We start from the raw sequence: 25240 nt of genomic DNA, 5'->3' as shown, positions 1-25240 counted from the left end.
TAGGCTGAGAGTCCAGAGTTTTCCACTTGGTTTCCATTATCTGGCCTGGCATGTCCCCTATATCTTCTAAATGGGACCACGACGGAGAAGAGGAATGTACAAACATCCCCTTCACCTGCGGCAAGTCTTTTTTTGCTTCCTTCCAATCTGTGCTCAAACTCCACCTTTATCCCCTTACTTCCTACTACTACCCTCAACTCTAGATCTACTTGTCTCTCTCAACCTCACTTCATTCTCAATGAATAATTGTTCAGAAATTGTCAGCTTTGCAACTACTTAGGATCTCTCATAGAAGCAATGTCAGTTTTAACCAAGTTGACCATCACATAATGTGTGTTTGTATGAATGTAGGACATTTAAATTAAACAGGTTCTGGGCAGTAGCTTGTTAGTATTTGTCTTGAATTGTCACATCTGATGTTACAGTCTTAGAACGTGGCATCATGGCTAGGTGCTGTGGAGATGATTGTGAGAGACACGGCATCTTAAGGCCACTGGCAGAATTCCTTTAAAGACATGATGGGATCTGATCTTCAGTCCCAACAACTGCCTCCTGCCATGCCACACATGCATGGGAGGACTTGTGACTTTGAGTCACACCATTGCACCATACTTGCCAGTGCAGGAGGATCTTGGAATCATGATCCAGTGCTTCGTCCTCACTGACAAGTTGAAATCCAGATACCTGATAATCAACTGATTGTCAGCTCAGCCAGGGGACTGCACTGGGTTCAGGAACCAGCCTCATGTGGTCCCCACCAGGCTGACAATCAGCTAATTGTTGGTGCAGCAGAGACTGCACCGGGGCTAGTTCCAGACCCGTTTGTCCCCTGACCTAGCTGGCCAGAGCTGCTCCTCTGTACAGGGTTTAGAGCCCCGAGCAGGTGAAACCAAAGGCTTCTACCCTGTTGGGAGCCTCTGCTTCCCCACAGTGGGTAGCCCAGCACAGGTTTAAAGTCCCAGTGCAGGGGAGCATAAGCTACTGGTGGGAAGGAGAAGAAGTTTTCCTCTGCTGATTTTTAAACCCCATGCCAAGCAACTCTGGCTGGGCAGCCTGGTATGGGGAAGCCTCTGGTCTCCCCACACCAGGGGCTCTGCTCCCTACATCACACTGCCCAATCAGAGCTGCTTGGCATAGCATTTAAAGCCCCAGTGGGGGGGAGCTTCTATTTCCCAGTGCTGGACAACCCATCCAGGGTTGCTTAGCACAGGGTTTTAAAGTCCCCAGTGGGGAAAGCTCTTTGGTTTCTCCCCTTCCTGGCCTCTAGCTAGGCCAAAAATCAGCTGATTGTCAGCTACTGGCCATATGTTAAATTTAAGGCACCATAGAAATAAGCCATAAAAATGTTCTGCATTATATTTAGAGCACCCTTCCCATTTATGCTGCAATGAATACTTTAATTGCGGAATAAATATAATGTGTAGAACAGGCCTCAGAGACAGAGATCGTGTTTACCTGCAGGCATCCCTAGAAGTAAAAAGGATTAATGTTCTCCCCTCAAAAATATATTTAACCTAGATGTCAAAAGACAGAAAGACCCTTTCAGAGAGGCAGGTTTAATCCTTTCTATTACTAATTTCCTATCCCACCCCACGGTGATGGGTGGCAAACAGGGGATCAATGAAATTAACCTTCCAGGTCACCCAGGAGATCCCAGTCAAAGGCCTGTTCTAGGGGCTGTACACATGCGCTTTTAAGGAAGGAACTGGTGGAAGATGATAATACGGTGTCTTTAAAAATCTTGGCAGGAAGCTCCTGCCATGTGTAAGGGAGATGAAAAAAGCCCCAGTAGCTCTGTCTCTCAGGTCGTTCTGTGGATGTACCTAGGTGGCATCCAAGTGCTGATGATGGCAAAATGTTCTAAACAGAACGACTCTGAGCTGCAGCTGGTGTTGGGGGCTTTAAAGCAACCACACATTAAAACAGTAAACACACTGTAAAGAATAGACCAGGTTGTTTCATCCAATCTTTCAAGAAAAACAGACTCATCTACCCCCTTACCAGTGAAAACAATCCTTGCAATATCAAGACACTGGCCACCATTGTCCCCCTGTTTTACCTATAGCACGTTAGGGTGCCATGCTTTGTGGTTGTGTGACAGGGTTGCCTGTGTGGTTTTAGCAGTTGGTTAGACAATGAGTTGCTTGGGATGGTTTGGATAAGGATGATCCTAACTCAGGCAGGGGATTGGACTAGATGACCTCCCAAGGTCTGTTCCAGCCCTATTTTCTGTGATTCTGTGATTCTTTAGTGTCTGCTGCCTTGGAGAGCGCATACTGGGCACTGAGCTCCAACAGGGATGAGGGCCAAATTTTAGATGCATAAACCAGTCTCTCCCCCTTAGAGATGGTCCTGTGCAACCTTTGATATCTGTTCCCAACTGCCTTAATTTTCAGTCTAATGTAGGCATGCTAGATCACTATATAAGACGGCCCATGGGTGACAGACCAGCATACTAGATTTCTTATCTCCAGAATGGAGAGAGTCAACATCCTTCCTGTACTGTAGCGAGATAATGATTTCATTTTTGTTTCACTTTCTTCTTCATCACCAACATTTCTTTTGTCCCTCTTGCACTTAAGACATGTTAATTTCTGCCTTTGTCTCAGTTGTAGTTGTTTTCTTTCATTGTCTTTGCCAACTAAAATGAAACCATCCTCAATAGGCACATATTAGAGAATTAACATCATATTGGAATCTGGGATGAATGCAGCAGAAACAGCTGCACTGCTGAAGGGACCGCTAGAGAAAAAAAAAATATTATCCTCATTTTAAATGGCAGCAAGGATTTCAAAGTGCTTTGGAAACTATAGGCCAGATACTAACTGCAGTGATTCCAATGGTGTTTCTTCAGAATTAGACCTCAGTTTACAAACTTAAGTCAATAGGACCCTGTAACAGGGGGTGCCTCTACACAAACGGGGAGATTGCTCCGATGTCCTGTAATTACAGCACATTGGAGCAGACTTGATTAATCAATTACCACATTCCAGCAGCTTCTTGCATCTCATGTATCAGTGTTCCCACTCTTAAAAATGGTGGTAGGGGTGTTTGAACTAAAGTTCATTGAATGAGCTTTAGTTCAAGTGCCCCTGCCACCATTTGTAAGTGTACATGAAATGCTGTGGCGCTTTATTTAGAGTGGTTCTCAGAGCCACTCTAATTGAAGTACTGCCCTCCCCCCCACTACCCTTGGAGCACATGTAAAAGTGCCCAGGAAGCCTGGGGCTCCTGTTACTTTGAAGAGAGTCTGACAAGAACATAGAGGCCTGAGTAGGCCAGATATTGGTCTGGGGCTAAGTGCCCAACTGAAAAAAATAATTGGTGTCATCTGTGAGGCATGGGTATGGCTGTAGGGGAGGTTGGAGCTGTGCATTGGCCACATGGCAGCAGGTTCCCTGGGGGTATGTATGGACCAGGAGGGCCTACCTTGTCTGAAGACTAGTTTGGGGACTAGCAGGATCTGAGAGGGATCCAGTGGTAGGAAAACAGCAGGGCTCACTCTAGGGCCCTTAGGCAGCCTTCCTTTCCAGAATTAAAGAACATCAAGGCATGGTAGGTTGGGAGGGAAAAAGGAGGGTAACCTACAGCCAGAGAAGCAAGAGCTGCGTGGCCACCAGAGGATATCACAGCCACCTCTAGAGCACTAGTCCTATTACAGACTCCCAGGTGCACAATATTAGACATGTACTTTGCTGGAGGTAAGTCTTACAATTTGTGATCAGACTCTGGTCCTTGATTGGAGAAATGTAGAAATAACTTTATTTACCCCCTATTTGCAAGTAGTGCTGTAGTGGCACATGTAGCAATAGTATACAAAAGTACATAAGAATACAAAATCCTGTCAGGCTTGAGTGCCAGGTGTTTTATGGAGTTAGTTGTTGGAATCTTTGCCCTTGTTTTAAAGGAAAAAGGGTTCTTTGCCACCAGCATCTGAGAGCTTTACATCATGCCTAGAAAATACACTACAATCTGGTCTGAAATGCAACACTCTAAAACTTTTCATTCAGAGATGATACCTTTTATTAGACCAACTAAGAAATTGCAGAAAGTTATCTTTCTTTGCAAGCTTTCGGGCACACACACCCTTCTTCAGGCTGAGGGAAAACTAAAGATAGTAAAAGTCCCTATAGGTTGTCTGTTCCTCTGGGTCCATGAGAGTTACTTTGTGTGACTTGCTCTTTGATGTACAGATAAGGCAGTATTTCTTCCCTGGTGGTGTCAGATAGCAGAAAGGCAGGGAGGTGTAGAAATCTTTCTTTGTTGGTTAGCAGTGAAGTTGATCATTCCAAAATCGACAAAAAATTGGCATCTTCCATGTTTCAGGGATGTATTTGGTAGCTGTGTTGGTCTGAGACAAAAAGAAATGCAAAGCTTTAAAACTCTTGGTTCAGAGATGATACCTTTTCTTAGACCAACTAAAAAAATCACAAAAAAAAAATCTTTCTTTGCAAGCTTTTGGGCGCACACACCCTTCTTCAGGCTGAATTTTGCCCAGAAGAAGCTGAAAGTAGATGTCTGTTCCTCTGGGTCCGTGAGGGTCCATCAGGTCAGCACTTCAGTCACCATGCTCAGACTCCTGTTCCCTTTGAGGGACTGGACTGCCATCTCCTTCATTTCTTGAAACATGCTGAAGTTTTACTGGAACTTTAGTACTGACCAGCCTAAACTTGCTTAAAAATGTGTGATCTCATGCAGGGACATCACTGAAGAGAGGGACATGACCAAAGAAGAAATTAAGAAGACAATGATTCTAACCTAGAACTGCCTTATGAATTTCACTGCCTTCAAGGAGATACTGCCCATTTAGTGCTGCCTCTTGGTTGAGGAAATCATGTTTAGTGGAAAAAGTTATTACAGTAGAACCCATTTTTTTTTCATATTTTGGGGATTCACAACCCAGTTAATTCCTAGCAGGTTGCTGAATTAAGGATGAGCCACTCAGCTGATTGCTGATTTGCTGCAGTTTTTATTTCAAAGGGCACTGTTTCTCCATTCATCAGGGTTTCCTCACAGCTGACTGGAGAAGTGGTGTCATTTTACATAAAAGTTTCCAGCAACATCTCAGTGGTCCTATACATCTGTTTGCTGTGGCTATATATACACTAGTTCACAAACTCTTATCTTTGTAGGGGGCAAAGGAACTCGACTGTGTGAAGAATCTGGGTTCTGCTGTACTTATTTCATTATACTGTACTAGCCAATTGCCTGTCAAGAATGATGGGAGTGGGGGGCAGGCGGGGACAGAGCAGTGCCACCCACCACCCTGCACCACCGCTGCCTTCCAGGAGCTGAGGGGGAGGAGGGGGAACCTTGCCCCTCCATCCCCCTCCATCAGCACCCCACGCCGCCACCACCTTCAGCGCTGCTGGCCATGCTCTTTGGAGGTGGTGGAGCACCACCGTGACAGTGTGGATGGAGCAAGGGGGTAAGGCCAGCGGTGCTGGCCATGCCGCCCCACTCCATCCCCTCCATCTTCACTGCCATGGTGCTGCTCCTTACTCTGGTTGTTTCACTAACCAGAGTCCTCCAAGAGTGTTATGGACAGACAGAAAGACAGACTAAGCCCTTTATTATATAAGAATAATGGAAAATCATGACCACTGTTTTGTTGCAGAACCTGTAGTTTCTTTCTGCTCCCCACCATTTCCACTGTTCTTCTGTCATAATTTTTTACAGGGATGACACTTGATTGGTGAGGGAGAAATGGAGGCTTCACCCCAGAAGAGACAAACTAAATGTTCTAAAATGCTGTTGCCATCTCACCTGGTATGATTATGAGCTACTTTACACTTTGCATTCATTTACTGATGGCTACACTGTAGAAGCATTTACTTTCCCAAGCCAAATTTCAGTTCTTATAATCAGTTCTCTGAAATGTTAACATTTCAAAATTCTATTTGGGAACACACTGAAAAAAAATGAAAGTATTCTGTGAAATGAAATGTTTGAAAAAAAATGTTTAGGGTTAATTATTTTTTTAAAATTCAACTTTTAAAAAGCATAATTTAAAATATAAAATTATTCTCAAAATGAAAATTTGTTCAGAAACAAAACAATTGAAATAGCCTTTTATTTTGGCTATTATTTTGGCTCTGCAATGAAAGGCTATTAAATAGCCTTTCATTGCAGAGCCACTGGCGGGAATATTCGAACGCTCGTGGCGCACGGGCCAAGTCCCAGAGGACTGGAAAAGGGCTAACGTGGTCCCCATTTTCAAAAAGGGGAGGAAGGAGGACCCGGGCAACTATAGGCCAGTCAGTCTCACCTCCATCCTTGGTAAAGTCTTTGAAAAAATTATCAAGGCTCACATTTGTGAGAGCCCGGCAGGGCAAATTATGCTGAGGGGAAACCAGCACGGGTTTGTGGCGGGCAGATCGTGCCTGACCAACCTAGTCTCTTTCTATGACCAGGTTACGAAACGCCTGGACACAGGGGGAGGGGTGGATGTCGTATACTTAGACTTCAGGAAGGCCTTCGATACGGTATCCCACCGCATACTGGTGAACAAGTTAAGAGGCTGTGACGTGGATGACTGCACAGTCCGGTGGGTGGCGAATTGGCTAGAGGGTCGCACGCAAAGAGTCATGGTGGATGGGTCGGTTTCGACCTGGAAGGGTGTGGGCAGTGGGGTCCCGCAGGGCTCGGTCCTTGGACCGATACTCTTTAATGTCTTCATCAGCGACTTGGACGAGGGAGTCAAATGTACTCTGTCCAAGTTTGCAGATGACACAAAGCTATGGGGAGAAGTGGACACACCGGAGGGCAGGGAACAGCTGCAAGCAGACCTGGACAGGTTGGACAAGTGGGCAGAAAACAACAGGATGCAGTTCAACAAGGAGAAATGCAAAGTGCTGCACCTAGGGAGGAAAAATGTCCAGCACACCTACAGCCTACGGAATGACCTGCTGGGTGGCACAGAGGTGGAAAGGGATCTTGGAGTCCTAGTGGACTCCAAGATGAACATGAGTCGGCAGTGTGACGAAGCCATCAGAAAAGCCAATGGCACTTTATCGTGCATCAGCAGATGCATGACGAACAGGTCCAAGGAGGTGATACTTCCCCTCTATAGGGCGCTGGTCAGACCGCAGTTGGAGTACTGCGTGCAATTCTGGGCGCCACACTTCAAAAAGGATGCGGATAACCTGGAGAGGGTCCAGAGAAGGGCAACTCGTATGGTCAAGGGCCTGCAGACCAAGCCCTACGAGGAGAGACTAGAGAAACTGGACCTTTTCAGCCTCTGCAAGAGAAGGTTGAGAGGCGACCTTGTGGCTGCCTATAACTTCATCACGGGGACACAGAAGGGAATTGATGAGTATTTATTCACCAAGGCGTCCCCGGGGGTTACAAGAAACAATGGCCACAAGCTAGCAGAGAGCAGATTTAGACTGGACATTAGGAAGAACTTCTTCACAGTTCGAGTGGCCAAGGTCTGGAACGGGCTCCCAAGGGAGGTGGTGCTCTCCCCTACCCTGGGGGTCTTCAAGAGGAGGTTAGATGAGTATCTAGCTGGGGTCATCTAGACCCAGCACTCTTTCCTGCTTATGCAGGGGGTCGGACTCGATGATCTATTGAGGTCCCTTCCGACCCTAACATCTATGAATCTATGAATTTTCTGGCATTATTAAAATGTTTAATTAATTTTCCATTGATATTTGGTGACTTAGCACATTCATGAGGCAAGTTTTGATTTCAAGGAAACAGCATTTCCTGACAGAAAAATACTCCTTTGAAAAATTTCAACCAGCTATAGTGTTGACATCAAATTAGAGATCTCTGGTGTTATTATGGAGCAATTATTAGCTATTTCTTCACTAGATCCTTCATCTCTTTCAGTCTCTGTTGTGGATCTGGGAAGCAGAGATTAAAGTATGTAATAATTAGTATAGTAGAGCTTTGACCTCCTATCAGTACCACAGGAGGGTCTTTCTTATCACAGTCTGGTTTGTCAGCATTACCTTTCTCTTTAACCTGCTGGTTTCAACCAATTGTTGTAAGGTCATTGTTCACCTTCACTCAATAACCCTAGGCATCCAATTAAAAATCATTGTGCACAGAAAATGTGATCACCTGGGAATAGTAAGAGGGCACGGCATATACATGAAATGCATTTAATAGGAGACATTTATACCTTCTATCAAATCTGACATTTGCAATTGATTGACTTGTGAACTTTAGTTTGGACTATTAGTCACTTGCCCTAGGGAATGATCAAACAAGAGGAGAGGGACACAAAGGGTCCCATCCAGTTTCACCATTATGCGCCTAAGGGGCACATATGTGGCTGCATCAGTGCAATGTTTGTAACTTACACAAAGTCTGGATTCTATTTGCACTTGCACACCTGCACTTGTGCTACATACTCAGAAGGTTATATGTAACCACATAACACAGACAGAATAGCACCACTGGGACATGTATAACTCCATTGGCGACGTGTAGGGGGTGCATGTGCACCCCCTGAGATTGAAAGTGCACCCCCTGAAATTGACTGCTGCCGACGGTTGCCGCTCGCTGCCACCGATACCTCCGGCAGCATCTGCGGGCGGTCACCGATCGCCACCGGCTGCTGCTGACGCTGCTGGTGGTGTCTGCAGGTTGTCGCTGATCACCGGTTGGTGCTTGCCATTCCCCACCTCACCACTGACACTGCCGCCACCTGCGGGTGGTCACTGTGCCCCCCCCCCCCCCCCCCCAGCCTTGGGAGGCATGTGACATTCAGATATAACTCCATTTAAATCCCCAAAACACAACTGCCAAAAAATCATGATTAGTGTTGAAGAAAGAAGTCCCTCACCCAGGTTCTAGGCCTTCCCCAAGAGTTTTGAACTGGCATTTCCCACTTTCTAGACAATTGCTCTGGCTATGAGGCCATAAGGTAGACATCACCCAGAGAACCCTGAAGCTTCCACTAACTCACCACAAGAGAAGCTATGTTTTGAGCCAGGGAAAGGAAAGCAAAGCAGAAGGAGAGTGATGCAGTGAGGTGAGTTCTATTTTGGAGTGGAGGATGGGAAAGTACAAGGTTCTAGCTCCTAACCCAGGGGTGGGCAAAATGCAAACCATGGGCTGCATCTAGCCTGCCAAAGGATTTTATCCATCCTGCAGCAGGTCCCCTGGTCTTACCTGGCCCAGGTGCGAAGGGCAGCCTAGGCCATGGCACATGCAGCCAGTCCCACTGCCCCTGGGCACACAATGGGGCTGATGGGGTGTGGTAGCTGGACTCCATTTCCCAGGAGCCCTGATGATGGTAGCTCCTTCTGCCCGCTGCTGATGGACCCAGCCCTACTGCCCAGACACCTCAGCCTGCCCATCCTGCACCCACCACTGGGGGTAGGACCTGCGTGGACAGGATGCATGGCTGGGCACCTGGGATGGGGCTGTGGGCTGGTGGGGAGCAGAGTCTGGGAGCAAGACAGGTGGGCAGGGCCGGGGAGACCCCAGGATCTTGGGCTGGTGACAGTGCGCAGCAGCAGACCCGCAGACCTCCCAGATCTGCCCAGAGCCCTGGCTCCATGCTGTCCCGCTCCCAAACAACACTCCTCACCCATGGCCCCATCCCACATAGGGAGTTTTGGTGAATTGTTGCATGTGGTGGGGGGGGGGGGAGTGCAGTGCTGACCTAGCCCATGACAGCTCAGCACAACTCCCTGTATGACCTGCGGGCCCATTAATTGCCTACCCCTGTCCTAAGCCAAATGGCTTTTCTGTACCTGGCAAGGATTCCTGTGGATCATAGCTTTTATTGGTCCAAATTCATGGGTAAAATAGACAAGCTTTCAGGTACTGCAGTGCCCTTCCTCAGGTCTTTGGGAAAGAAAGCAGATAGAGAAGAGCTAAATAGCATATAGAACAAGAGCTTGTTTAAATCTCCATATATAAATAAAAAAGGGAGTTAAGAAATAATTGTAGTTAGGCAACAGACAAGAGATTCAGTAGAAACCTGCTAAGTGTAAGAGCTCTAGACCATTCAGGAGAGTTGTTTAGTGCTAATTTCTGCACTTGTGAGGGTCAGAAATTAGCCAGTATCATGTAGATCCTAAGGGACCATAAAGTCATTGTCTATATTAAGTCCCTGTTTCTTAGTATCCAACGGGCTAATGACTTTTTGTTTCCAGACTTGTCTTTTGAAGGTGTTTTGTAAATCTCTCTTGAACACAAGAACTGTTTGTGAGACAGGGTGTGTTTTTTCTGTGAAAAATATTTTTCTACCTGTGTTCTAGTATCTCTGTTATTTATCTTTTCTATGCTCATTCATTTTGATGTGTAGCTTTTGTCTGGTTTTATCTACAACGTTTCGACAAAGGCATTTGATGCACTGGATGAGGATTCTAGGATTCCATATTTTTGGTTAAGTGTGTGTGATCTACTGATTCTGATGACTGTATTGTGAGGAATGTTGATAATTGTGTTCATCTGTCACAAATGTACTGACAGATCTTGCATTTATTGTTAAGGCAGGGCTGGGTCCCATTAGGTGTCTTCCTTGGAGTCCCAGAACAGCAGAGACTTCCTGTGACTGAAGGAGGCTGACCTGAAAGCTTGCTAATAACTTGCATGTAAGAAGCTTGCAGGTAAGACCCTATGAGGAGAGATTGAGGGACCTGAATCTCTTCAGCCTCTGCAAGAGAAGGCTGAGAGGGAATCTTGAGGCTGCCTACAAGTTCATCAGAGGCGGACAGCAAGGGATAGGAGATGCTCTGTTTACCTGGGCACCCCTTGGAGTGACTAGAAATAACAGCCACAAACTGACAGAGAGCAGATTCAGGTTACACATCAGGAAGAACTTCTATACAGTAAGAGTTACCAGAATCTGGAATGGGCCTCTAAGGGAGTTGGTACTCTCCCCTACCTTGGGGGTCTTTAAGAGGAGACTGGACAAGCACCTGGCTGGAGTCATCTGACCCCAGTGCTCTTTCCTGCCTGGGGCAGGGGGTCGGACTCAGTGATCTGCTGAGGTCCCTTCTGACCCTAATATCTATGAATCTATGAGACCCTGTCAGGTGGGATGCAGGAGCAAGGGCACTCCCAGACAGCATGGCAGTGCTGCATAATGGTCAAGACCTTGTGGGTAAGGTGGATGGTCGCAACTGACTACAGTTGTTGGTCCAGTCGTGCCTGCAAGGCCATGGCCTTTACGTGGGAGCTGATCTTCATGTTCACCCCTTGGGACCCAGGCTGTACCCCTGCAAGTGTCACCAGCAGAGGCAGCCTGCCTGAGCCCCCGCCTGCCTTGATCCCTCCAGTGACACTCCAGTTTGAGTTTGGTTTCAGCCTTGGCTTTCCTAGTTTGTTCCCTACAGGTGCGGGCCAGTGCTGAATACTCCTCCTTGGTGGTGCTACCTGACTTCCATCTCTTATAGGTTTCTCTTTTCATGGACCTCCTGTATCTGAAAAGAGAAGCCTATAAGGGATGGAAGTCAGGTAACACCACCAAAGAGGATTATTCAGCATTGGCTCAAACCTGTAGGGAATGAACTAGGAAAGGCAAGGGTGAAACCAAACTCAAACTGGCTACAGGAATCAAGGACAATAAAAAGTCCTTCTTCAGATACATGGCAAGTTGGAAGAAATACAAGGGAAACACTGGACCCTTGCTAAACCAAATGGGGCAGCTGACAGCTACCACCCAGGAAAAAGCTAATCTCCTTAATGATTACATTGTGTCAGTCTTCTGTCAGCCCAAGGGGATCACGCCTAACAAGATGCCAGGATTACCAAGGTATAGGAGAACACATGCCCATCATTGGTGAAGATCATGTGAGGGAACACCTTGAGAGGCTGGGCATCCACAAATCAGCTGGCCCAGATAGAATGCACCCAAGAGTGCTAAAGGAACTGGCTGACATCATAGCATGGCCAATGGCAAGGATATTTGAGAACTCATGGTACTTGGGAGAGGTTCCTGAAGATTGGAAGATGGCTAACGTAGTGCCTATGTTCAAGAAAGGGAGGAAGGAAGATCAAGGGAAATACAGGCCAATCAGTTTGACCTCCATCCCTGATAAGATCTTGAAAAAAATCAAAGAAAACATTAACAACAGGTTAAGGAAAAGCAACATTCTGAGAGAGAGCCAACATAGGTTAATTGAGGGTAGGTCTTGCCTGACCAACCTCATTTCCTTCTATGACCAAGTGACACATCATTTGGACAAAGGAGAAGATGTTGACATCATATATTTAGACTTCAAAAAAACCTTTGACTTGGTCTCCCATTATGTCCACATGGTAAACCTGGGGAACTGCAGCCTCAACAACCTTACGGTCCAATGGCTGGGGAACTGGCTCCGTGGTCAGACCCAGAGAGTGATAGTCAATGGAACCAAATCAACATGGTGCATGGTGACAAGTGGCATCCCCCAGGGCTCTATACTTGGACCAGTACTCTTTAATGTATTTATAAACAATCTGGATTTTGGTGTCAGAAGCAGACTAGCTAAATTTGCCAATGACACCAAATTATGGGTAAGTGTGGTCACACTAGAGGATAGGCTGATGATTCAGGCTGACCTGGACAGGCTCACAAGGTGGGCGGATCAAAACCTGATGGCATTTAACATGTAGATATGCAAGGTGCTCCACCTCAGAAACCCCTCCCCCACACATCATATTTGTAGGCTCAGCAGCACTACGCTCACTAGCACTCTTACAACTGAAAGAGACTTGGGGATCATGATTGACCACAAGATGAACATGAGCCACCAATGCAATGCCACAGCTGGAAAAGCAAACAAAACCCTGGCTTGCATTTATGAATGCATCTCAAGCAAGACCCAGAAAGTCATCCTCCCACTTTACTCAGCCTTGGTGAGGCTGAAGCTGGAATAGTACATCCAGTTCTGGGCTCTGCACTTTAGAAGGGATGTGGATAAGCTTGAGAGAGTTCAGAAGAGAGCCATGTGCATGATTAAAGAACAACAGAGTAGGCCTTATGAGGAGAGGCTGAGAGCCATGGGACTCTTCAGCCTGGAGAAGCAAAGGCTCAGGGGGGACTTGGTGGCAGCCTATAAGTATATAAGGGGTGTGCATCAGGAACTGGGAGAATGTCTGTTCACCAGGGCACCCCAAAGGAAGACACGGTCCAATGGTCACAAACTCCTGGAAGACCGTTTTAGGCTGGACTTAAGGAAAAACTTCTTTACCATCTAAGTCCCCAGACTCTGGAATAGACTCCCCCCAGAAGTGGTGCAAGCATCTACTCTGGACACCTTTAAGAAACACTTGCTTGCCTATCTTGCTGAGATCCTTTGACCCCAGCTGACTTCATGCCCCTTGGGCAGGGGGCTGGACCCCATGATCTTGCAAGGTTAGACGCGGGAGCGGCGAGAGACGTGCAGGTGAAAGGTCGCTGCGCCCCCGCTCCCCCGAAGCCCCCCAGAAACCCTCCAGCAGCCGCAGAGCCCCCCGCTGACCCCCAGCGCAGCCGGGGTAAGCGGGGCCCGTGGAGAGAAGGGGCTAACCCCCTTAGTGTGTGTGTGGGAGGCGGCAGCTGAGTGGAGCCGGGCCGGGTCAAGCCCCGCCCAGGCCCCTACTTCGCCCAGCCCCCCAGGGAGCCACGCGACCGGAGCCACATGAACAGGCTGCACAAACAGGCACGCTTCTCTGCCAGCGCGTGAGTTAGCGCAGAGTTCGCGCGGGAGGGCGTGCGGGAGGGCGCCAGACCCTGCCTGCGCACCCCCCAGGGTAGACAGTCCCAGCCATAGCCAGCCTACCAGAGGCATGACACGGATGGGCACGCGCCGCACCCCGAGGGTCCCCTCGGGCTCCGCGGCCCCCCCTCTGGCACCTCAGAGACGGCCACCCAGACGGAGCCCCTGGTTCCGGGCTCCACACAGACGGAGCCCCTGGCTCTCGGCTGCGGGGGCTGCCTGTCCCTTTTTCAGGCTCTGGGGCCTGGGAGCATGGCGACCTCCCCTTGCGGGGTCTGCTCCCTTTTGGGGTCTCTGGCACGCCAGCTGGAGGAGCTCCAGGCCACAGTCCACAGACTGCGTGCCATCAGGGACTGCGAGCAGGAGATAGACTCCTACTGCCAGGCCCTTCTCCCCCGGGAGGCAGAGGGTAGATCACAGTCTCCCTCCAGGCCAGAGGAGGACTCTGGGACCTCCTGCTGTGTCCAGCCAGGGGCATGGACCAAGGTGGTCAAGGGCCCTAAGGCCCGCCGCACCAAGGCCCCACCCCCGCCACAACTGAGCAACAGGTATGCACCTCTTGCTGCCCCAGCAGAGCCTGCTGAGTTGCCGGCCCCCACAGGCAACATGGGCCCAAGTGCAGCTCCTGCCCCTGCTCTCCCCAAGACAAAACGTAAGGTGTTTGTTGTGGGAGACTCCCTCCTGAGGGGGACGGAGGGGCCAATCTGCCACCCTGACCCCTTAGCCCGGCAAGTCTGCTGCTTCCCAGGGGCCCGCATCCGGGACATTGCAGAGAGGATCCCCAAGCTCCTCAAACCCACAGACCACTATCCCATGCTCCTTATTCATGTGGGCACCAATGACACGGCTCGGAGCACTCCCAGCCAGGTCATGAGGCGCTACAGGGATTTGGGAGCGGGGCTTAAGGGTCTGGGGGCACAGGTGGTGTTCTCGTCGATCCTCCCAGTCTCAGGCTATGGGCTGAGAAGGGACAGGAGGATCTATGTGGTCAACCAAAGACTGCGGCGCTGGTGTCGTCAGGAAGGCTTTGGCTTTCATGACCACAGCCCGCTCTTTGGCGAGAGAGGCAGCGAGCTGCTGGGAAGAGATGGTCTCCACCTCTCTCCCCTAGGGAGGAGGCTCTTCTCAGCCAGACTGGCTGACCTGCTCCACCGGGCTTTAAACTAAGCCCGCTGGGGGACGGGGGGACTACCGCCACTGCTGGCCCGCTGAACAATCCTTGCAAAGCCAGTGGACCATGGCACTCAAGGGAGCCCACCCCGGCCCCAGCCCTGGTAAAATCTGTGGGCAAGGAAGGAGCCCCCCAGGGGGCACTTGCCTGCCTGTACACAAATGCCAGGAGTTTGGGGAATAAGCAGGAGGAGCTCATCCTCCTGCTCAGTACAAACAATTACGATGTCATAGGGATCACGGAGACCTGGTGGGACTCCACCCATGACTGGACCACGGGGATAGATGGCTATACCCTGTACAGGAGGGATCGTGTAGAGAAAAGGGGCGGGGGTGTAGCTCTCTATGTTAAGGAAAGCTACGCGTCCCTGCAAGCCGATATTGGTGACCAGGGTGGACGGCTGGAGACCCTCTGGGTTAAAATCCGTGGGGAACACGGCACAGGGGACACAATGGTGGGAGTCTATTACAGACCTCCCACCCAAAGTCCTGAGCTAGACCAGGAGTTTGCCCAGGAACTGGCTAAGGCAGCTTGCTCCAGGACCATGGTTGTCATGGGTGACTTCAATTACCCAGACATCTCGTGGGAGGATCGCTCAGCAAAATCTGAGCGGTCGCAGAGCTTCCTCTCGTGCGTGGATGACCTCTACTTGACTCAAGAAGTCTATGGGCCAACGAGAGGCAAAGCGCTGCTTGACCTGGTACTGGCTACTGGGGAGGACCTAGTCGGCGACCTAGTGATCGATGGGAAGCTGGGTGACAGCAACCACGAGCTGATCACCTTCACCATCTGCCGAAAAGCTGGCAAGTCAGTCAGCAACACGCAAGTCCTTGACTTCAGGAAAGCCGACTTTGACAAGCTCAGGAGGCTTGTCAGTGAGGCCCTAAGGGACTGTGACCGCAGGGAGAGGGGAGTTCAAGAAGAGTGGTTGCTCCTCGAGGGAGCGATCCTCAATGCACAAACTAAGTCTATTCCATCTCGGAGGAAAGGCAGCAAGAGGGCACAGCAGCCCCCCTGGCTCTCCAGGGACCTAGCAGACCTCCTGAGGCTAAAAAGAAAGGCCTACAAAGGATGGAGGATGGGAGTCACCTCCAAGGAGGATTATTCTGCACTGGTCCGGTCCTGTAGGGAGCAGACCAGGAAAGCCAAGGCTGCAACTGAACTCCAGCTAGCTTTGAGCATCAAGGACAATAAAAAGTCCTTTTTCAGATATGTGGGGAGCCGGAGGAAAAGCAGGGGCAACGTTGGACCCCTGCTGAACCAGATGGGGCAACTGACAACTGACGCCCAGGAAAAAGCCAACCTATTAAATAGGTACTTTGCGTCGGTCTTTCATCAGCCCCATGGGACACCCGTGCCCGCTACAGGGCCGGGAAGTCCGGGTGAGGGTGATCCCCTGCCCTCCATTAATGCTGACTTTGTGAAGGAACATCTTGAGAAGCTGGATACCTTCAAGTCAGCCGGCCCTGACAATCTTCACCCCAGGGTACTCGAGGAGCTGGCGAGCATCATAGCCCAGCCTCTAGCGCGGATCTTTGAAAACTCTTGGCGCTCTGGTGTAGTGCCCGAAGACTGGAAGAAGGCCAACGTGGTGCCTATCTTCAAGAAAGGGAGGAAAGTGGATCCGGCTAACTATAGGCCCATCAGCCTGACTTCTATCCCGGGGAAGATCTTAGAAAAGTTTATTAAGGAGGCCATCCTTAATGGACTGGCCGACGCCAACATCTTAAGGGATAGCCAGCACGGGTTTGTTGCGGGTAGGTCTTGCTTGACCAATCTCATTTCCTTCTACGACCAGGTGACCTATCACCTGGACAAGGGAGATGAGATTGATGTCATATATCTTGACTTCAAAAAAGCCTTCAATCTGGTGTCCCATGATCGTCTCTTGGAGAAACTGGCCAATTGTCGCCTTGGGTCCCCCACGATCCGCTGGCTGGAAAATTGGCTCCAGGGTCGGACCCAGAGGGTAGTAATTGATGGAAGTCACTCATCGTGGTGTCCTGTGACCAGTGGGGTCCCCCAGGGCTCTGTCCTTGGACCCATACTGTTCAACATCTTCATTAATGATGTGGACACTGGAGTCAGAAGCGGACTGGCCAAGTTCGCCGATGACACCAAACTTTTGGGCAAAGCATCCACACCAGAAGACAGGCGGATGATCCAGGCTGACCTGGACAGGCTCAGCAAGTGGGCGGATGAGAATCTGATGGTGTTCAACGCCAATAAATGCAAGGTTCTCCACCTTGGGGAAAAAAACCCGCAGCATCCTTATAGGCTCGGCAGTGCTATGTTGGTTAGCACTATGGAAGAAAGAGACTTGGGGGTCATCATTGACCACAAGATGAACATGAGCCTGCAATGCGATGCTGTGGCTAGTAAAGCGACCAAAACACTGGCTTGCATCCATAGATGCTTCTCAAGCAAATCCCAGGACGTCATTCTCCCCCTGTACTCAGCCTTAGTGAGGCCGCAGCTGGAGTACTGCGTCCAGTTTTGGCCTCCACAATTCAAAAAGGATGTGGAGAAGCTTGAGAGAGTCCAGAGAAGAGCCACGCGCATGATCAGAGGTCAGGGAAGCAGACCCTACGATGACAGGCTGAGAGCCCTGGGGCTCTTTAGCCTGGAAAAGCGCAGGCTCAGGGGTGATCTGATGGCCACCTACAAGTTTATCAGGGGTGACCACCAGTATCTAGGGGAACGTTTGTTCACCAGAGCGCCCCAAGGGATGACGAGGACGAATGGTCACAAACTGCTACAAGATCGTTTCAGGCTGGACATAAGGAAGAATTTCTTTACTGTCCGAGCCCCCAAGGTCTGGAACAGCCTGCCACCGGAGGTTGTTCAAGCGCCTTCATTGAACACCTTCAAGATGAAACTGGATGCTTATCTTGCTGGGATCCTATGACCCCAGCTGACGTCCTGCCCTTTGGGCGGGGGGCTGGACTCGATGATCTTCCGAGGTCCCTTCCAGCCCTAATGTCTATGAAATCTATGAAATCTATGAAAAGGTCCGTTCCAGCCCAAATGTCTATGAAATCTATGACACATGACTGAAGGAGGGGACCGTGGGCTTTTAGCACCTTGTCTTGCCCCTGACCCTGCTCCCTGCCTCACTCACCCGCACCTCACTGGCCCTGAGTTCCCCCCTGATCTCCCCCCCTACAGCACACAAAGAGATGGGACACAGTTCAAAAATTTATTGAGCAGCCTGTGTCTCTGCAGCTGGATGGGCATGGGCCCCTCACACCCTGATGAAGGTGTCAATGCCAGCTGTGATATCCCTAGCAGCAGGGGGCAGGGACATGTAGCGCTGCCACAGGTATCCCTCCAGGTGGCAGCACAGATTGCAGGGCATTATGGTTTTGTCTCCCGTGGCATCATAGCTCTGGGTCCCAAACCAGGAGTGCAGGTGTGCCTGGGGCACCAGGAGGATCAGCAGCAGCAGGGCATAGTGGCTTGGGGACCCCTCAGCCTGCATAAACAGCTCACTGTACACCGCCTGGGGCACACACAGTAGGCGCATGCTCAGGGCTGGCCCCAGGGCACCACCCTTCCCAGAGAGGCTCCCTGCAGGGAGGGTGAGGGCCAGAGGTGACATGTAGGGGGTACATGGGGGTGCACATGCACCCCCTGAGAGCACTGGTACACCCCCTGTCAGGCCATGCTCCCTGTTTACCCAGTGGGCAAGGGTGTAGGTGGGAGCACCAGTGCCCCCCTGTGAACACTAGCTGGGGAGTGGGGCTGCCAGTACAAGTGGCCGTGCCACTTCCAGAAGTGGCCGTGGAGTTATGGTGAGTGAGATCAACCATGGGGGACACCCCCCCCCCGGGCCAGCAGGATCATCTACCAGGGGACCCTCCCCCCCGGTCACTGACTGGTGTCAGGGGGGGCACATGCCCCTCCCGACTCAAGAGGTACCACACACCCATGGTGGGGGCACAGCCAGCCTCTTGCCCAAGTTGTCTGTGAGTCCCATGCACCTCAAGCCCAGGCAGTGTGGGCTGGGTGGCAGCACAGCAGAGTGGCTGGCCTACAGGAGAAGGGTGGGGAGCAGGGTCTATAGCTGCAGCAACAGGTGCTGCCAACAGCCTGACCTGTCCCACCCTGGGAAGGGGGCAAGGGAGACAGGCTGCCTGTGGTCAGCACCCAGTGGTCTACTGGCCCCAGGGAAGAAAGTGGAGGCAAGGGAACTTGGTCAGCGGCTGCCTGTACACAGGCCTGCCTGGCCAACTTACCATGGTCCCTGGGCGCCTGTGCATGGCCGACCCCGTAGCTGAGGCCAGTCAGCACACGGCCCATAGTGTAGAGCATCTTATCTCTGAAATGTTGCAAGCTTTATCTCTGAAATGTTGCAAGCTCTCACAAAAGACTTCTGTCTCTTGCCTCTGCAGGACCAACATCTGGATGTGGGGGAGAGCAGCCCCAGCAGGGATGAGGACTCTGGGTCACCACCACCCAATACTGGAGCAATCCAGATGTACCAGCTGTGCCAGCAGCGTACCCTGGATAGGAACCTCCTCCTCCAGTGGCTGATGGTGGCGGAAGATGAGCAAGAGACATGGGTATGGGCACAGGCCTGGCAGGCAGAAAATACCACCTAGGAGACCACCCAGGATGAGGTGCAAGACTGGGCACAGTGGGACCACTGGTCATGAATGGAGGTCCTAGAGTGGGAGTGCATGGAGCTGCTCTGGCAGCAGGTGGCCATCCAGACCCAGACAGTAGAGGCCGAGGAAGCTAACCATTAGACCCTGGATACCCTCCTGGCCCTGGCTGTTGCACCCATGCCCCTCATTGCCCAGCCCCCACCAATGGCCCCACAGGGCCCTGGGTCCCACTCACTGGCCCACAGCTGGCCCTCTGCAGGAGGGCATAATTTTTGGTTGGCATCCACTACAGACCAAGCCAGGAGGTGGAGGTGGATGAGGCCTTCTTTAAACAACTGATGAAATCTTCCAAATAGCAGGACCTGGTTCTCATGGGGAACTTTAATTATCAGGACAATCTCCTGGGATGGAAATACAGTAGTGCACAAGCAGTCCAGCGCTTCTTGGATTGTGTTGGGGATAACTTTTTGATACAAGTGGTAGAGAAGTCACTTAGTGGAGAAGTGCTTCATGACTTACTGCTTACAACTTGGGTGACAGGGAACATGAAATAATAGAGTTCAAGATCCTATGGGAAGAAAGGAAGGAGAGCAGCAAAGTAAGGACACTGGACTTCAGAAAAGCAACTTTCACAAACTGAGGGAACTGGTTGGCAGGATACCCTGGGAGGAAAGTGTAAGGGGAAAAAGAGTCTAGGAAACTTGGTTGTACTTTAAGGAGGTGTTTTTTAAGAGCCTAGGAGCAAGCTGTCCCAATGCAATAGAAATGGGAAGTCCAACAGGAGGTCAGCCTGGCTTGACAGCAATCTCTTCAATGCACTGAAACTCAAAAAGGAACACTACAAGAAGTGGAAATGTGATCTTAGTACTAGGGAAGAGGATAAGAATATCACACAGGTGTGCAGGGAGAGAGTTAGAAAAGCTATGGCACAATTTGAGGTGAAGCTGGCAAGGGACATACTAAAAAGAAATAAAAGGGGATTTTACAAGTACATCAAACATCAGAGGAAGCCCAGAGAAACCATATGTCCCTTGCAGATTGTGGAAGTGCACTAGTTATAGATGATTCAGAGAAGGCTGAAGTATTTAATGGGGGTTTTTTTTACCTAAGTTTTCATGAATAGGGAATGCTACTAGATGAGTGCCATTGGCAGTAAAAGGAAAGAGCAGGGTTGCCAACCCAGAAACATGTTTTTTACTGATAATCTGCAAACTTCTTACTGACAACCAAACTTTTTTACTGATAAATGTTTTTCCTGATATGTTTTCCATAATGTAAGTATAACTCTTCTACCAGGCCCTGTCATGCTTCCAGAACCCAGTTAGAAGAACTGGGCTCAAATGTAGAAATGCAACAACAAACATAGTAAAAAAGTTTGGTTTGTCAGTAAAATGTTTGCAGGAAAAAAAAGTCTTGGATTGGCAACTCTGCTCGACTGCAGCAATAGTTTTATACCATGCTGTCCCCACCCCAGTCCACCCTTACCTTACCCATGCCTGCTAGCCTCGCTCTCCCCATCCCCAAGCACATACCTCTAAAGAAGCCTACCTGCTTCAGCCTACCTGAACCAGCAATTTATAGGCAGTTGACAGGACTCAGCAGCAACAATAGTACATGACTGAAGTGATCAACAAGACCCTGGATAAAAGCTTCCTGCAGAGTGCTTCGCTCCTGCTCCTGTTCTTGCTCCTGCTGCATACCAGGTGGCACTGCTGTACTCTTTCGGTGTTTCAACAGTGCATCCAGCTGCTTTCCCATCAAGAGCTCTGGCTGCTTAGAGTTTTTACAGACACCTAAAGGTTTTTTCCATATTTTACACTCAGGCATTTTAGCCTGATTTTTCCTTTTAAATTGACTTTACTTAAATTTATGAGCAGTTGGCAACCCTGAGAAGGAGATAAACATCCTAGGATAATAGATAAACAGGTTAGAGATTACTCAAAGAAGATAGATGCTTTCAACTCAGCAGGGCCAGAAGGGATGCACACCAGGGTATTGAAGGAATTAGCTTAAGTAATTTCAGAATCATTGGCTATCCTCTTTGTGAACCTGTGGAGGTCAGGTGAGGTCCTGGGTGATTGGAAAAGGACAAATATAGTGCCTATCTTTAAGAAAGGAAAGAAGGAGAATCCAGGGAATTACAGATCAGTCAGCCTGACATCAATACCTGGAATGATCATGGAACAGCGACTTAGGGCATCTATTGCAGAGGACCTAGAGAAGAATAAGTTGATCAGAAACAGCCAGCATGGATTCACCAAGAGTAAGCAATGGCTGACCAACCTGACTTGCTTCAATCATAAGGTGAAAGGCTCTCTGGTTAGAAAGAACAGTGGATATGATATATCTTGATTTTAGCACCACTTCTAATAGTCTCCCATGGCATTCTCATTAACAAGCTAAGGAAATACAGATTAAATTAAAGTACTGTAAAGTGGATACATAACTGATTGGGCAATTGTAGTAAATGAGTAGTCATCGATTCAATGTCTACTCGGGAGGAAATAGTAAATGTGTCTTGAATTTTGCCCCATCCTACTGCTACAGCAGGGAAAATAAATATACCTTGAAATAAGCATAGTTGTAGTAATTTGCATATATCACCTATTGAATTGATGCATTTCAGCCTTTTTGAAACTGCTGCAAGTTTTAGCAAATGTTCTCCATTAATGCACTTCTGAGCTGCACTTTGGCACCTACTTATATGTTGTACAAACTGGGCATGTCTACATGCACCATTAGTGCGCAACAATAAATTGTAGCACTTATTTAGTTTAATAATAGTTTATTGCTTCTGGGAAGCTCCTGGGCATGCTGTTTACATATGCACCCAGGCTGCAGCACATTGAGCCAAATTGGAGCAACCCTAGCTGGCAGAGAGTCCTGGGGGGTCAGCCTGGGGCTGCTTTAACCAGGTTCAGTGTGTTGCAGAGGGGCTGGCTGGAGCATGAGGGTGCTTCAGCATGTGTCTAGCTGCCATGCAACCCTTGCACTGAAGCACCCTCATGCCCTAGCCAGCCTGGACAGCGTCTACATGTGGGCTGATGCACATGAAGAAAACTCCACAGCAGCACATTTGTAAATACTACAAGAATTTACAAGTAGTACCCTGAGTTTATTAGTTTCCTGCACCCTAATTAGCCCCTATTCATGACTGGAACTGGGTGTCCTTGCCATGAGTCCTGGGATGCTTCAAAATGTATATGCAGATATGGCATAGAGCAGCCTGGTCCAGCTTCACCTCATTGAGCGTGGGGCCACATTAATCATATGCGACAGGCTGAGAGAGGGGCCAACAGAGGGATTCTTGTGAACTGTTTGGAGCCAATTTTTGTGATGTTTGCCAGACATTTAAGGCTGGTGAAGAAACAGGTATAATTGGAAATGGGAAATAAAGGCACAGCTCAACTGTGGGAGTGAAGAGGAAGTCAAAATATATGCCATGTAGTGGTTCACTATGACTTGAAAAAGAGTAGGTGCTGAGGGGGACTGTGTTCAGTGAGCACTACCATAATTTTTATTTAGGTGGGTTGTACTAACCTATATTTGGAAGGGGTAAAGTTCCTTTGGGTCAATTTTGACCCAAATCTGAGTGGACAGAGAGCGTGGGAAGAGACCCAGTCAGTCCCACAAGCACCCATGTCACGAGCTTTGACTGTCAGCAGCTAGGGGTATGGGGCCCCAGACCCCCCCCTGCACCGATCTCCTCAGCAGCTGGCAGGTGTGGTCGCAACAGGGGCCACCATCCCTGCAGCTGTCATTCCACTGCGCCTTAACACACGCGGTGTCACCCATGGCATGAGTTTTGCTTGTCCACAGCTTGAGGTGCAGTTCCCCCCAAACCCCTCACCAGTCTTCTTGAAACTTGGCAGGCTTCATGGCCTCAGCAAGAGCTACCAGCCGTGCAGTTTTGAACCTCCTGTGTTGTAACACATAGATGTGACAGGAGTTTTGCTTTCAAGAATTTGGGGTGCAGTTCCCCCCAAACCCCTGCACTGATCTTCTTGAAGCTTGGCAGCATTCATGCGCTCTGCAGAGTCTACCACCCCTGAAGATTTCATCCAAATTGGACAAAAAACAACAAAGTTATAGATATTTTATTGTTTTCCCATTATACCCTATGACCGGGTCTCCGAGGTGGCTCTGAAGCACTTTGGAAGCTCCGAACCGCTCCGGGAACCCTAACGAGACCATCGCTTCGACCCGGATGTGCTGCTTCAGACCCCAAAGCATCCAAAGCTTCTCTGGATCCAAAGCTCTGTCTGAAGCCTTGCACAGGCCTAATGGAAATGGGCTTTTCTCTGTTGCCTTAGGGAACAGGACAAGGAACAATGGCCTCAAGCTTCAGCAGGGAAAATCTAGGTTGGAGAATAGTAAGAACTTTCTGATGATGACAGTGGTCAAGCATTACAAGAGACTGCTGAGAGAAATTGTGGATTCTCCATTTTTGGAAGTTTTCAAGAGCATCTTAGACACTTGACTGGGATGGTCTAGTTAGGGATGATCCTGCTTCAAGAAGGGGGCTGGACTAGATGACTTTCTGCAGTCCCTTCTAGTCCTGCTTTCCTACAATCAGGGCAGGTAAGTAATCATTGGAACAAATTACAATGGGACATGGTAGATTTACCACAATTGGAGGTCTTTAAAATCAAGATGACCTTGTAAAAGATATATTCCAGCCAACAAAGACTTACATCCCTGATGAATGTATCACTAGGTAAAATTCTCTTACCTGCATTATGCCAGAAGTCAGAGAAGATGATCACAGTGACCCTTTAAACCTTAAAATGTATGAAACTATGAATTAGTTTGGTACTCGGTAATGAGAAATTGGATGGGATCATAAAACAGGACATTTATGCCATGAATAATGAACATATGGAGGTTATTACATGACACAACAAGTACATTGGCAGAGTAGAGACTGCTGTAAGATCCATAAAAAGTGGCTTTAGGAAATAAATGGTTGCTTACCTGGCAAATGAAAGGCAGTAACCTCAGTTAAACAGAAGGCATTTACCAATGTGAGCTGTGAAGGAAAAAGCCAATGTTTACTAGAAAGATTTCTGTTGTGGTTTTTGTATTCATCACACAGGTGCCTGTCTCTCCCAATTAGATGTAACATTCAGTTTAGGTGGCAGAATTGGGGCTCTAGGAGGAAGGGAAAAGAAGCCATGCCTTCTCAAATTTAACAAGCAATCTGCTTAGTCAAGGATCATGTGAAGGGAGCTCTTATGGAGCTAACAGACAGAGCTTTTCCATTCTGCTCACCACTAGTCAGGTGAGATGATTTGAATAGGCTGGGCTTCTGCTCAGAGATCCTTTTCATACCAATCCTTCAGGTGTCCTCAGGCTGCTTTTCTTCATGGCTTCTCTGAGGATGCAGGAAGCATGAATCAAATTCACTGCCTAGATGAATCTGTCAGTGGTGGTTGTGTGTCAGCTGAATGCAGGAAGTTTCACTGTATGTTTTTCAAAGAGGAACTGAATTAGGATTGCCACTACTGAAGGAAGTCCTTAGGTGTACAGACAAGAAAAAAATATATATCAGTTTAAAATTATACAGGTTTTCCCTAAGCATGGCGGTGCACCCCTACGAAAAGAGAGTGTCAGTGGTGCCTACGGGTGGTCACCACTTGCCATCACCCTCCCAACCACCAACACCGCTGGCAGCGTCTGAGGGCAGTCAGCTATCCCTGCTGGCCACTGCCAATGCTGCCGGTAGCATTTGCAGGGGGTCGCCAACCCCTGGTCGCCACTCGCCACCCCCCGCCGACAGCGCCAGCAGCATCTGCGAGAACTCCCACTTA

General features: G+C 49.2%; 1 long non-coding RNA gene across 2 annotated transcripts; it reads right to left on the bottom strand.

The window, feature by feature from the left end:
- Positions 1 to 4025: 4025 nt before the first annotated feature.
- LOC109283564 (uncharacterized) lies at positions 4026 to 24941 on the bottom strand. Of its 2 annotated transcripts, none has more exons than XR_002090769.2 (4): positions 24702 to 24941; positions 24405 to 24459; positions 24163 to 24211; positions 4026 to 4351 (listed from the first exon to the last, which is right to left on the bottom strand). It is a non-coding gene; the product is annotated as an uncharacterized LOC109283564 (long non-coding RNA). The 2 variants fall into 2 exon arrangements; XR_002090767.2 differs by lacking the exon at positions 4026 to 4351 and adding an exon at positions 23513 to 23788.
- Between the last annotated feature and the right edge of the window lie 299 nt (positions 24942 to 25240).

The sequence above is a fragment of the Alligator mississippiensis genome, chromosome 6 (genome assembly GCF_030867095.1).
Source record: "Alligator mississippiensis isolate rAllMis1 chromosome 6, rAllMis1, whole genome shotgun sequence".
Taxonomy (NCBI): domain Eukaryota; kingdom Metazoa; phylum Chordata; order Crocodylia; family Alligatoridae; genus Alligator; species Alligator mississippiensis.
Note: the sequence above shows the minus strand (reverse complement) of the source record. Positions and strands in the feature narration are given on the sequence as shown.